The sequence below is a fragment of the Mus caroli genome, chromosome 14 (genome assembly GCF_900094665.2).
Source record: "Mus caroli chromosome 14, CAROLI_EIJ_v1.1, whole genome shotgun sequence".
Lineage (NCBI taxonomy): Eukaryota > Metazoa > Chordata > Mammalia > Rodentia > Muridae > Mus > Mus caroli.
In genome coordinates, this window is record NC_034583.1 from 54,627,225 (window position 1) to 54,641,391 (window position 14,167).

Sequence of the window (14,167 nt, forward strand, 5' to 3'; positions counted from 1 at the left end):
AAAAAGGAAAACAAAACAAAACAAAACAAACCCAACTTCACTCTCTACTCTCTCCAGTACTTTTCCTTCCCTCCCAAGCTCCTCATGGGGCTGATCTGAAACCTATGCTACATCTTCAAATGACCTTCTTTCCTGAGAGCCCATAGCTGTACTTCAGTGGAGAAGACACAGTTGGCTTCATGCATGGGACCCTGTCTCTCACCAGTTCCTAAGGCCATGGCTCCCACCAGCCATCTGTAGACTGCATCTCCTTTCCACCATGAAGTTCTACCTGATATTCCCAATCAACCCTTCCCAGTGAACACACTCTCTGGGTACGTTGCCAGGCGTGTCAGGTACGGTAAGCGATAGGAAGCAGTGTCACCTGGCCTTGCACGAGAGTTACCTGAAGCTTCTAAAAATACCTACCCTGAGCCCCAACCCAGAGACTCTACTAGAAATGTAGCCAAGAAAGGAGAGTTCCCATCTACTACACCTGCCAAGCCTCAGGAACTTCCCATACCATCACCCACTAAATCCTCCTGCCAGTCCTAAGCAGGTATCTCAATGGCACTCATTTTCCAGCAGGAAATAAAAACAAAGATTCAGAGAAGCTTAAAAATATATAGCAAGTCCCTGGGTGGGAACAAGGGAGGCAACATATAAAAACCAGGTCTCTGTGGCTCAGTCAGCCAGCTTTGTGATGTCATTGTCACTGGCTAGGAGTTGTCCACCTAATTGGCAGAGAGAAACTGAGGGATGGCAATGCTCTTGGGGAGGAAGCAGGGAGCTTTGCATCAATGTGAGACACACTGTCGGGGAGTATAGCACAAGGAGACACGGAACGTGAAGACTTCTAAACACAATTGAGGATTTTGCACAGGTTTTTCTAATGATCCATGGCCATGAGGGTCAGTAGCAAGGCTGGCGTTCATCACAACACTGGTGTTGCAGTCTGTGAGTCTCATGGTGACTAGTAAACAGCAAAAGGGCAGTGTGTGTGTTATTGCTCTGATATGGGGCGGGGGTGGAGAGGTCAGGAGCAGGCAGACATGGGATGGGGGAGTACTCGAGAAAAGTCCGTCCCACCATGGTGTCTAGGAAGCAATGGGTGACTTAGGAAGGTGCCGTGTCCTAACAGTCCCTTCAAGACAGACATGCCCCTTCCTTCCTCCCAAAGCCCTGCCTCTTAGAGGGTCTGCAGATGGGACTTGAGGTTTCTACACAAGGACTTCTGGAGAATCTCTAATATCCAAACCAGAGCAGGTGTGCAAGCCACGTTACCTCCAACTCTGCAAGCTGAGCCCGAAGAGAAGAGCCCTGAGGTAGTTGTGGGCAAGGCCCTTCTTTTTCCCTCCTGGTGTCCCTAAGATTTGGGAAGACTTTTAGGGGCTGGGGCCTGTGGAAGAAGGTTAGGTCAGTCTGGGATGTTAGGACTCTCCCATCGCTTCCTAGCTGCCATGATGTGAGAGTCCTTTCTCGACCACTCGCTCCCTGTGCCTGACTTATTACAGTCCCCACAACAATGGAGCCAAGCACCCGTGGACTAAAGCCTGTGAATCCAGGCAACAACTAAACCTCTCTATCTTTTCAGTTCACCCATCTCAGGTATTTTATCGTAGTGGAGGAAAATTGATTGACATCACCACATAGATGGCCTGCAAATGTGCTGCTCACCTCTGCCCTTTGTCCACCTCTGCAGAGGCTGGCCCATCACACCCAGAGATTGCCATTTAAAGCTCCACCCACCCAGGAGCTGACTCCGCATTCCTACACAGTGGTTTCTAGACGCACAGGGTCTCTATCAGTGAAAGAAAGTGTCCAAGGGGCTAAAACAAGAACTATAGCTATTGTCGGAAATCTCAGAGAGCCCAAGGCAGAGGAAAGAGGCCGAGGTCCAACTCGAGTCCCTTAAGGGCAAAAAGATAAGGACTGGAAGCCAATTGAACCTGTCAAGACAAAAAGCTGAACACACCTGCCAACCAGGTGTCAACGTGGCACTCCCCTCCCTTACAGAAAAGGATGACAAATTCACAGGCACGTGCCCTGTTGACTCTGGCAAGAGAGAAGGATGTTATCGGCTTCCATGGCCTGAGCTCACAAGGTCAAGGCCTGAGCAGAGTGGCCTTGGGGTTTGTGGGGTGGCACGTGCTCCAGCGTGTTTACATGAGTAGCCTTGGATTGCTCTGACACAGGGCCTGCTGGGCTCTGGAGGACTTCCCAGCAATATTTGCTACCTGGGCAGAGGATGGACCGAGGCAGCAAGCTGGACCTCCATATAAAACCTGGATACACCATATAAAACCTGTGGTTCATATTGTGAGCTGAAGGGGGACCATTTGAGAATCTGATGAAGCGAACACCCTTTCTCCTGAACCATGTAGTGTGGGGGCCATTGCGTGATCAGGCTTTGGATCCCTCAGACCTCTCTTCTCCATTAGCATGCCACTGTCCCCAAATCTCTGCACTCGGTGACTGCTGCTTGAAGCCCTTCCCTTCCTAACAGGTCTTTGAGGGTCTGTCTCCCAGGCCCCAGATTCTGAGGACAGGGATAGAGGACTCCCCCTGTGCATTCTCTCTTCTTCCTAAATGCATGCTTCCCTTTCCAGTGCTCTGTCAGCTGTCCCCTCCCCTGCCACCTGCACTAGTGCTATATCCAAGTCACATTGAGAGATGCATGCATCTTTGACCTATCTTTCCCTGCATTTCTTTCTTTCTTTCTTTTTTTTTTTTTTTTCCGAGACTGGGTTTCTCTGTATAGTCTTGGCTGTCCTGGAACTCACTTTGTAGACCAGGCTGGCCTCGAACTCAGAAATCCGCCTGTCTCTGCCTCCCAAGTGCTGGGATTAAAGGCGTGCGCCACCACCGCCTGGCCTTTCCCTGCATTTCTGACCCTTGTTAGTACCTGCAACCCATACTTGCACACACTGGCCTAACAGAAGAGGTGGGTTGTTCAGTTTCTCCTGTCTCAGTGGATCCTGGAAGCTTGGCGCCTGCGGAGTGAAGCTGGGCCAGTTGTTCCCAAACAGTGGAAGAGGACAGAGCATTGGTACCTTGCCAATGTGACAAACTTGTTCCCACTGGGCAGGAGCCTGGCTGCCTGGGTGAGAGCTGGACAAGAACAGGACAAAATGAATGCAGTCTCTGTGGAGTCTCTGTGGAGACCAGCCTGGGCAGGGATGGCATTGCCAGTGTGTCCTCTGGTGGCAGTTTTATGAGGTTACTTGAGAATGTCAAATGGCACCCCAGATCCTGGGAAGGGGACCCAAGCTAGCAGAGAAGCCAGACTTCAAATGCAATCACCTGTTGCCTGGGCACTATGCAGGATGTTCACAACGGCGCTCTCTCTTCCTCCTCCTCCTCCTCTTCCTCCTCTTCCTCCTCTTCCTCTTTCTCCTCTTCCTCTTATTCCTCCTCTTCCTCTTCTTCCTCTTCCTCCTCTTCCTGCTGCTTTTTTAAACAGGGTGTTGAATATCCAAGGCTGGTCTCAAACTCACCATTATAGCCAAGGATGGCCTTGAACTTCTGATCCTCCTGCCTCTACCTCCCAAATGCTAGGACACAGATGCTACTATGCAGACAACCCCTAGCCATATCATATGACACAATAATCCCCTAAAACAACATGACTCTATACAAATTTCCTATCTACTCCCCACCCACAGCACCTAAGTCAGTAGTGAATTAATGAATTCTGAGCAGAGCTGAGTGCTCTCAGCTGCCAGGAGAGCATAAGAACCCATGGGAGGGCAGAGACATGCAAATGTGGCCTTTGTGAGGGGATCTGGATCTCTGAGCAGCAGACACTGAGCTGGGATGATCAGGTACTTCTGGAAGAGCCCAAGAAAAACCCAATGCTCCCACTTTGTGGTGGAAGAGTCTTCAAAAAGTTTAGGAATCAATATATGGGGGGTGGGGGATGCTCTTCTGCAGAAGACACAATTCCAAGCACAGTTTTACTGGGGTCGCCATTGACTCTCCTATAGACTCAACCACTCCATTAACTCTTAGAACTCTACAGAGACATAATGGGAAGACCATGAGAGCCAGTCACAGATTGTAATGGTCATTTTAGCAGAGGAGCAAAGTCCCTGGCCACATGTAACTCAGCATCCTACTGACACCACCCCATGTCTTCTCAAATAGTCACGTGGTGGCCTTCTGTAGCACACAAGCCAGGTGCAAAATTATGTTTACCAATCAATACCATGTAAACATCTAGAGATTATCCATTAACTAACTGAAATGAATAGCACCCAAAATTTAAAGTCACCTAAAAAGTATGTAAACACATACAATTACTGTTACAACAAAATATGTGCCAGTTATGATTGAGTTTAGTTGAACATACTGTTTCATATTTTATAATCCCATATGATATATAACTATAAATAATAGGAAGAGGTTTTTTTGAGACAGTTCAGGAAGCCACTATGTAGCCCAGGCTGGCTTTAAGTTTCCACTCTTCCTTCCTCAGCCTTGGGGTTATAAATATATACCACCATCTATGCTGGCAAACAATAGTCTATTTGACGAGTTCCAGATAAGTTTAGGAAACAAAGTAAAATAAAATTATGCATGTATAGTATATTGAAAAATAAGAAAAGTTATTATGAAGAAAGATAAACTCTGCATTTAGAAAGCACATTGATAATCTATAATTTGAGCCCCACAACTTTTCCTAATGTGTGTGGTAAGCAACAGCTGTGATTTCAATCAGTACATAGACTTTTAAAGGATTTAATATTGTAATAACAGTAATCAAAGCATGTTAAAACTGCAAAATATATATTACCCATTCTGTTGACAATAAAAAAGAAAAATAAGAAACACAATATGGCTTTCTAAAATTTAAATTATTAAATTAATCTTACTTACCAAAGACTAATATTATATTAACCCATATTCTAAAATGACTCTGAGTTGACACTGGAAATTTAATTTCCTTATTTCATGAGTATTTTAAGCATATCCAAATTTATATGAACTCTGTAATCTCTATGGCCAATCAGAACGGGGTTCCATAAAATTGAGGGACTTTATAATCTAATGAGTTAATTCTCTCCAGAGATGGCTCTTTTGTTTTTGTTTGTTTGTTTTACAAGATAGGATTTCTTTGTGTAGCCCTGGCTGTTCTGGAACCCACTCTGTAGTCCAAGCTGGCCTCAAACCCAGAGATCTGCCTGCCTCTGCCTCCCAAGTGCTGTGATTAAAGGTATGCACTGCACAGCCACCACCACCACCACCCTGTGAACTCAGATCTTTTACTCTATAACTTTAGCTACTTGTCAAGAACAAATCACAAAAGGGTTACAGTAGTCACAATGTAACTTTGTCTAAGATATCAAAGGCCTGCTCTTCCTAATAGACACATGACTCTTAAATGATTTGAATTAAAAGTAAACACAGAGAGCATTTAGAAATAATACTACCAGCATTCAGGAAGCTGACATAAGATACAAAAGCTGGGCTAGCTGGGTGGGATATATAGTAAGACTTTGTCTTAAATGGAAAAAAAAACCCTATTAACTAATTGCAATAGACAGAAAAATAATAAACAAAGATTCATGTGTCACTCAATGAAGAACAGACTTAAAATACAAAACTAAATCATTGCCATGATTCAGGGGAGACTGCTTACCAGCCACTGGGACCCAGAAATGCAAGCAAAGCATTCAGTCTGAAGCAATCAGGTGTGTGGTGGGGAGCAAAAGAAATAGCAACCAAGTTGAAGATCCATTGATTTGGGATCCTCTCCGCCCACCTGGAAGGTGCACAGCAGAAGAGAGGTACACATCTCCCAGCCAGTGCAGCTTCTCCTCCTCCATCAGGGGAGGGTCACAAGATCCATCCACAAGATGGTTAAAGATCTTAAGAGAGTAAATAAAATTTGCCATATCACTATAAGATAACATGGAGAATGCTTTCATCTTGTCAATTAAGGAGGGAACTAGAAAGATGCAGTTGGTTCACAGAAGAATCCAGAGAAACACACACACACACACACACACACGTGTTGAGATGTCTTGATAAGAGGTGTAACTGGATCCTTTGTGAAGGGACTAATTGTGTCTCTGTCAAACCAAACTCATTTGTGCTTCTAGTTCTAAGGAGGAGAAGCATTTGTGTTACTTTCAGTTGACTTCCAGAGCTGTGAAATGACCTAAGATTGTTAAAGATGAAATCCCTGCTATTGTTGGTAATCTTTGTTCCTGTTTCAAATCCTTCCACATGGCTTTCTGTTTCCAAGATATCTACGTTAGACAAGTCAAGCTTGAGGTGCAGAGACAGTCTTTCATGTAAAAGGTTTTCTTTCTTTTTTTATTTAGAACTTTCCCCAGTGTATCTTAATTGTTTTTTTTTTTTAATATTTCTCCATGACAGAGTCTTAGACACTAAAAAGAGGGAGGGTGAGGAGGAGGAGGAAGAGAAGGAGGGCTATTTATTTTATAGTCAAAGTTCCACAGCACCCAGAAGAGGCTCGTGCAGGGGAGCAATGAAGATCAGCAGGTCCATGACTGTGCTGTTCTGTCATTCTGAGATCCACCTGAGTAAGCAGTAAAGAGCATAGGAATTCCACACCAGCACTACGATTCTGAGTGTGCTCAGGCAGAGGCAGCAGAAACAGACTGCAATGATCCGACATCTGGTACGCTGTACCCATCCCAGGCACCAACACATAAAGGGCCTCCATTCATGGCTTGTGTTCTATTCCACATTAAGAAAGCAAAGCCATCTTTCTGAAGTTTTTCTCTTCTGAAACGGTGTGTGAGCAGAATAATGAAGCCTTATCAAGACAACAAGACTTCAGGGAAATGCTTCACCAACCTCTGCCCAAAGACAGGGCCAAGTTGAGCTGATGATGTAAACACAGAGGTTGAGAGGGAAAGATAGAAAAGAGACAAAAGCCTGTGCCCCCAGCTTCATGTTAAAAGCATAGTTTCCACTCACAAACACATGCTTGTATAAACTATAGATTTACAGCGGTAGTGACACTTTGATGTAGATCCTGTTGGATCAGGTTTGATTCCCAGCACCCACACCATGGCTCACAACCATCTGTATCTCCAGTTCCAGAGGATCAGACATCCTTTGCTTAGCTTCTTTGGGAATTGCATGTGCATGATGCACAGACATACACTCAGGGAAAGCACCCATACACATAAAAATAAACATATAAATAAATTTAAAATAGGCCACTTAGGGCTAACAAAATGGCTCAGCAGGTGAAGAGAATCAAGTCTGACTGCCATACACAAATTGGGCTCTTTCTTTCTCTCTCTCTCTCTCTCTCTCTCTCTCTCTTTCTCTCTCTCTCACACACACACACACACACACACACTTGGGATAATAGTTTTAAAAACTGTCTATTTAGGTAATAAAAAATTATCAAATGCCCCTCAAAAATTTAAAAGTTAGTTCATAAAATCTGTACAATTTTGTGCAGTATACATAACCATGGGCTGCATGTAGCTCAACGTGTACAAAGCTCTGAGCTCAGTCTCCAGCACCAAGAGAAACTAAAAAAAAACAACAAAAAAGACAGCACCGAGGCACAGGCAGGCGGATTTCTGAGTTCGAGGCCAGCCTGGTCTACAAAGTGAGTTCCAGGACAGCCAGGGCTATACAGAGAAACCCTGTCTCGAAAAACCAAAAAAAAAAAGACAGCACCCCAAAATCCTACAGTACTCACTCACCAGCTGGCTCGTACTAAAAGCCCCAACAAAATCAAATGTTGTCAGGGACATGGAATAGGTGCACACAGCATGGGAGGTACAGGAGCTGGAGATAAACCTGGTCTGCCACATAGTAGATCACAGACCTAGGTGATGCCAAGAGAAACCGAAGGCATTCACCAAAGACACGGGAAAAGAGGCATGAGAACCATCTAAATGTCCGTCTTACTGAAGAGGAGACTTTCTAGCACACTGCCTCATCACACATACACCGGGACACACTACAGAACTGAGAACAGGCAGGCGCTGGCTCTGTGCAGCTGTGCAGGTGGATCTTGCAAACACAGTGGAGCAAAAAGAAGCCAGCTGCAGCAGCCCAATATGGTTGATATTAACAGAATTCCAGAGCAATAAAACCTACTTAACAGTGACAGGCCTGGAGATAGGAGTGACTTCAGCATAAGAGTAATGAGGTCATTCTAGATTCCTTTTTGGTTTTCTGGGGAAAGAGGCAGCAAAACAGAAATAGTAGGAACTCATTAGCATACAAAGGCACAATGTTTCTGCTGTAAAGGCTGCTCCCCAGGGAGATGAGAATTGTTCTTACTGAACAGACATATTTTTGAAACAGTTTCTCCACAACTATGGGAGCTGTCACATGACCATGATTCAGTATTAACAGGAGAGCTTTTGAAAGATTCAGCTTCTTAGAAAGGATTTGTTTCTTCCTAGCAGCCGCCCATCTGTTCCAAGACTGAATAAATATGTCGGCTTGAGGTTCTTTTCTGGAAGTTAGTAAACAAACACTGAGAGATCAGTTTCAAAGCGTATGGCCAATATTTAACAAATGTTTGGGCTTTTTCTCTCCCAAAATAACAATATGACTGAACAGAAAACTAGGGGCCAGGTGTGATGGTTCACATCTTTAACTTCAGCACATGGGAAGCTGATGCAGGAGGACAGCTGTTTTAGTTAGAGACTAGCCTAAGCTACAGAGTGAGACACTGTTACTTACACACACACACACACACACACACACACACACACACACACACACACACCTCTGTGTGTAATATAAAGCCAGAAAGTTTTAAATTGTTCTGATACAGCATTTTGCTTAACAGAAAGGAAATCCATACTGTAGATTTTTATCTATTTTTTGACAAGACAACCACAATGTGAACAATATTGAGTAATTTTAAGGAAGATATTTTTAAGGTAAGGTATTTTGATAACAATTTATTTAAAAGGCAAAAGGAAATGGAAGTGTTCAATCATCAACCAGGAAGTGAGGATGCCTGCAAACCCACCTTTACTAAATGAGCTTCTAAACAGAAAAGTAGCCAAGGAGACTGCGGCAATGGAAACAAGCAACTCCTAAGCACAGTTGGAGGATGCTCCCCCAGAACAGTCAGACTCAAGTATCATCTGCCCTGGAGAATCAGGGCAGAAAGTGATTTGGTTAAGATTGTACAATGGAGAGCTGGCTCAGCAGTTAAAAGCTCTTGTTACTCTTATCTCAGAGAACCTGGGTTCCATTCATAGCACAGGAACGGACACGTTAGCACACAGACACCTAACACCCCAGGGGCACTGCATTCAAATACACATAGCTGCACACAGATACATACACATAATAAAAAATAATTTAAAAGAAATCTTTTTTTAAAAAAAAAGGTTATATGATTTGAGGCAAACTAGTGAGCAGAATTCCTTTCTCAAGATTCCTTTCTCAGATTCCTGCACAAATCCAACCTCTAAAGCCAGATTCCACACTGCATGGAGGAAGTGTGGGTTTCTAGTGACCCCAAGAAGCATGTTCAAAGACATGAGTGGAAACAAGGAAAAAACAGGGTGTCAGGTCACCAGGCACTTGCAAAGTCACCAGTCTACCGTGGGTTCCTTACATCCTGATATGCCAAAGATGGAACCTAGACCCCAACACCCAGGACATGGACACCCCAACCCCGTTCCCTACCCTGTGACTCAAAAGCTAAATGTAAAAGTTTCAAGAATTTTGTCAATGATGAAAGGTTTCTGAACAGGAAACAACCAAAAATTAATTTGAAATCAAACACAGAACGAATCTGTGGTGTTTCTGGCAGAGTTCACCTATGTTGTGTCACAAAACATCACCACGGCCCTGGTTCTGCATGGGCACAAGCACTTTGCATCATGTGGTCATTCATTGCTTGCAAATACTGCCAGAAACATGGCTCAGACTGAGGCTACCCAGCATCAGGAGTGGCAGTATGTTTCAGCCATACCATGTTTTTCTGTTGTTTAATTACAAGAAACAAAACCTCTACCTATCTTCCTACCATCATACCTAGATAATTATAACATATAACGTATAATATTATATATATATTTATAATTATACTTACTATTATCATCCCTGGATAATACCATATTAGAATATCTTTGGATTTAATTGTTTTATGATGTTTATTTTTAAAAATTGCTCCTTGAATTTCATTTAGAAAAAAAAAAAGATGTTTGCTGAACTTTGGTTTAGGATTAAGATAGAATTTCCAACAATTTCTGAAATATTCCTGGATTAGTTAATTTTCTATTGCTATGTTAAAACACTACGACCAAGGCAACTTAGAAGGAAGGGTTTATTTTGGGCTGACAGTTTCAGGGGAGAAAGAGTCCATCATGGTGGGGCAGCATGGCAGCAAGCATGTTGGCTAGAGCAGCCGCTGAGAGCTCACATCTCAAACAGCAAACAAGAAGCAGAGAGCATGCTGGGAACGACACCAGTCCTTTGAAACCTTAAAGCCCACTGTGTTAGTCAGGGTTCTTCAGAGTCACAGAACATATGGAATGAATCTATTTATATAAAAGGAATCTGTTGGAATGACTTACAGGCTGCAGTCCAATTAACACAACAATGGGCAGCTGTGAATGAGAAGTCCAAGGCTCTAGTAGTTGCTCAACCCCGTGGGGCTGGGTGTTCTAGCTGCTCTTCTGTATAAATTGGAATCCTGAAGAAGTAGGCTCCAACAGATGTGCTGGCAAGCAAGTGCAAGTGGATGAAGAAGAACAAATCCTTCCTTCTTCCACTGTCTTTATGTAGGTTTCCAGCAGAAGGTATGGCCTAGATTAAAGGTATGCTTCATTGATTAAAAGTGTGTGTCAGTCTGGATTAAGAGCATGTGTCATCGTACTTCAAGATCTGAATCAAAAGCTTGTGTCTTCCAACCTGAAGATCTGGGTTACAGTTGCACCCTCCATTTTTGGATTGTAGTTCTTTCCAGATATAGTCAAGTTGACAACCAAGAATAGGTATCACAATCCACCCCTTAACAACTTGACACAAATCATAGCTCATGTCCAAATGAAAACAATAGCCAGGTCATAAATATGCCTAACATTCAGAAATGGAGGGAACAACTGTGATTCGGATCTTGAGACATGGAAGACGCAGGGTCTTGACATGAGATGACACATGCTTTTGATCCCAATCTTGAGGCATAGAAGCCATGAAAAGCTTAGGTCTAGACAAAATAGTACATTCCTTTAATCCCAGGAAACCAAGGCAAGCAGATCTCTGAGTTCAAGGCAATCCTGGGACAGAGCAAGTCCCAAATTCAGGCATGGTGGTACACACCTTTAATATGTGCCATATCTTCTGCTGGAGACCTACATAAGGACAATGGAAAAAGGAAGGCTCACCCTTCTTTGCCTGCTTGCACTTACTCACCAGCACATCTGTTAGAACCTACTTCTTCAGGATCCCAGCTTATATAGCGACCAGCTAGAGCAACTGGCCTCATGAGACCAGCAAGTTCTAAATTCTTGGATTTCTCATTCACGGCTGCCCATTGTTGGGTTGGTTGGACTTCAGCCTATAAGTCATTACAATAATTTCCCTTAATATAAAGAGACATTCCATAAGTTCTGTGACTCTAGAGAACTCTGACTAAGACAAAAGACCATTCTATCTTTCGATCAGGCCAGCTGCTTCAGGATGGTGGGGAACATGGCAAGACCAGTGGATTCCATGATCTGGGCCCACTGCTGCACTTCTCTAGCTGTGAGATGAGTTCCTTGATAGTAGCAGTACTGTGTGGAATACCATGATAGTGGAGAAGGCATTCTGTAAGTCTATAGACGGTGGTTTGGGCAGAAGAGGAACGGCATGAAGGAAAGGCAAATCCATAACCAGAATAAGTATCAATGACAGAAGAAGTGGTCTAATGTAGTCAACCTGCTACCAGGTTGCTAGCTGGTCACCCCTGGGAATGGTGCCATGTCTGGGGCTCAGTGTTAGTCACTGATGTCACAGATCTGGCATTCAGCAGCATCCGTAGCCAGGCCAGCCTTGGTGAGTGAAAGTTCATGTTGTTGAGCCCATGCATAACCCCCAGCTCTGCCATCCTGGACACTTTATTACACTTCTGCATCACTATTCATCATCAAACCAAGCCAGTAGCAACATTCCCCCATGGCCTTTGCATCAGCTCCTGCCTCCAAGTTCCTGTCCTGACATCCTTTGGTGATGAACATTGAGTGATGTGGAAGTGTGAGCTTAATAAACCCCTTTTTTCCCAACTTGCCTTTTGGTCCTGGAGCTTCATCGCAGCAGTAGAAACCTTGACTAACACACCAGCCCACAGTTACACACCTCCTCCAAGGTCATATCTCCTAATTCTACCCAAGTAATCTCACCAACTGGGGACCAAGCATTGGAACATCTGAACCTATGGGAACCATTCTCATTCAAACGACCACAGGTGCTAATAATACTTCGGCTAATTAGGCTACTTAGTTATTATGTGGGGAGGAATTCTTAGTCTTTTTTGTTGTTGTTTTTGTTTTTTGTTTTGTTTTGTTTTTTTCGAGACAGAGTTTCTCTGTGTAGCCCTGGCTGTCCTGGAACTCACTCTGTAGACCAGTCTGGCCTCGAACTCAGAAATCCACCTGCCTCTGCCTCCCAAGTGCTGGGATTAAAGGCATGTGCCACCACGCCTGGCGGAATTCTTAGTCTTAATAATTATAAAAATCAATACATTGACCAACTCTGAAAAGTATATCGAAGGTGCTATATATCCTGCAGTATCAACTATCCAGTCAAGATTTAGTGCTTTATGTAAAAACCAACAAGTACGCCATCTCATTACTACACAAATTTGCTTTCATCTTCAATCTATCTGTGGGAAAATTACATGTATACAAAAGATTCACTTGAAATAGATCTCTTCGTGGTGTACAATGAGCAAACATTTGATAGACATGAGCACTTCAGATACCTATATACTCAGGCTCACACAAAATAAGTTTTGAGTGGTAGAAAATGTTGGAGAAGCGGGACCCAGCAAAGGGCCGGAAATGAGGAGCGCTGTCCACAGCTGTGGTCCTGATATAGCGATTCTTGCAGATAGGAGCCAATGGGAGTGGCTCCTGGACAGAGTTCCCTGCATTTGTGAATGGTAACTGCACTTTCTAAGCAGTGTAGGGAGCAGTCTGCCTCCCTGTTACATCTTTCACCCCTGCTCCTTATTACTTCTGTTACTCATGTCACCAACCCAGCACTTTTTTGAGCAGCTGCGAGAGAAGCGTTTCTCTGCTGCCCTTATTCTCACTGTCCTGATAACTCCGGCAGAATGACCTTGCCTGCTTAATGTGCTTTAGAGTGTAAAGCATGAATTTGTACCCTAGTAGTAATAAGATAAGTCACTGGAAATAACAGTTCCCTCCTAAATCAGTTTCTGGGCTGTGACCACACTAAAGAGAGCACAATTTTAATCCCAGCACCCGGGAGGCAGAGGCAGGCAGATTGCTGAGTTCGAGGTCAGCCTAATCTATAGAGAGAGTTTCAAGACAGCCAGGAATACACAGAGAGAGACTGTCTCAAACAAACTAACAGCCAAAACTAAAAATAACAAAACAAAGAAGCAATAAATATTTTTTGAAATAGAAAAGAAAAATAAACATGCAATGTACACAGTATGTTTATGCTGTGCAGATCTTTCATGAAAGCATGCAGGTAAATATCTCATGAAAAGCTTCCTGTCAGTACTTTGTTTTACGTGTAATGGTTTGTATATGCTCGGCCCAGGAAGTGGCACTGTTAGGTATGGACCTATTGGAGTGGGTGTGGCCTTGTTGGAGTAGGTGTGTCACTGTGGGTGTGGGCTTTAATACACTCATCCTAGTTGCTTGGAAGTCAATATTCTGCTAGTAGCCTTCAGATGAAGGTGTAGAACTCTCAGCTCTGCCTGTACCATGTCTGCTGCCATGTTCCCACATTGCTGATAATGGACTGAACCTCTGAACCTGTAAGCCAATCCCAGTTAAATGTTGTCCTTTATAAGGTGTACTGGCTATTTTTGTGTCAACTTGACACAGCTGAGTTATCACAGAGAAAGGAGCTTCAGTTGAGGAAATGCCTCCATGAGATCCAACTGTAAGGCATTTTCTCAATTAGTGATCAAGGGGGAAAGGCCCCTGTGGGTGGGACCATCCCTGGGTTGGTATCTTGGGTTCTATAAGAGAGTAGGCTG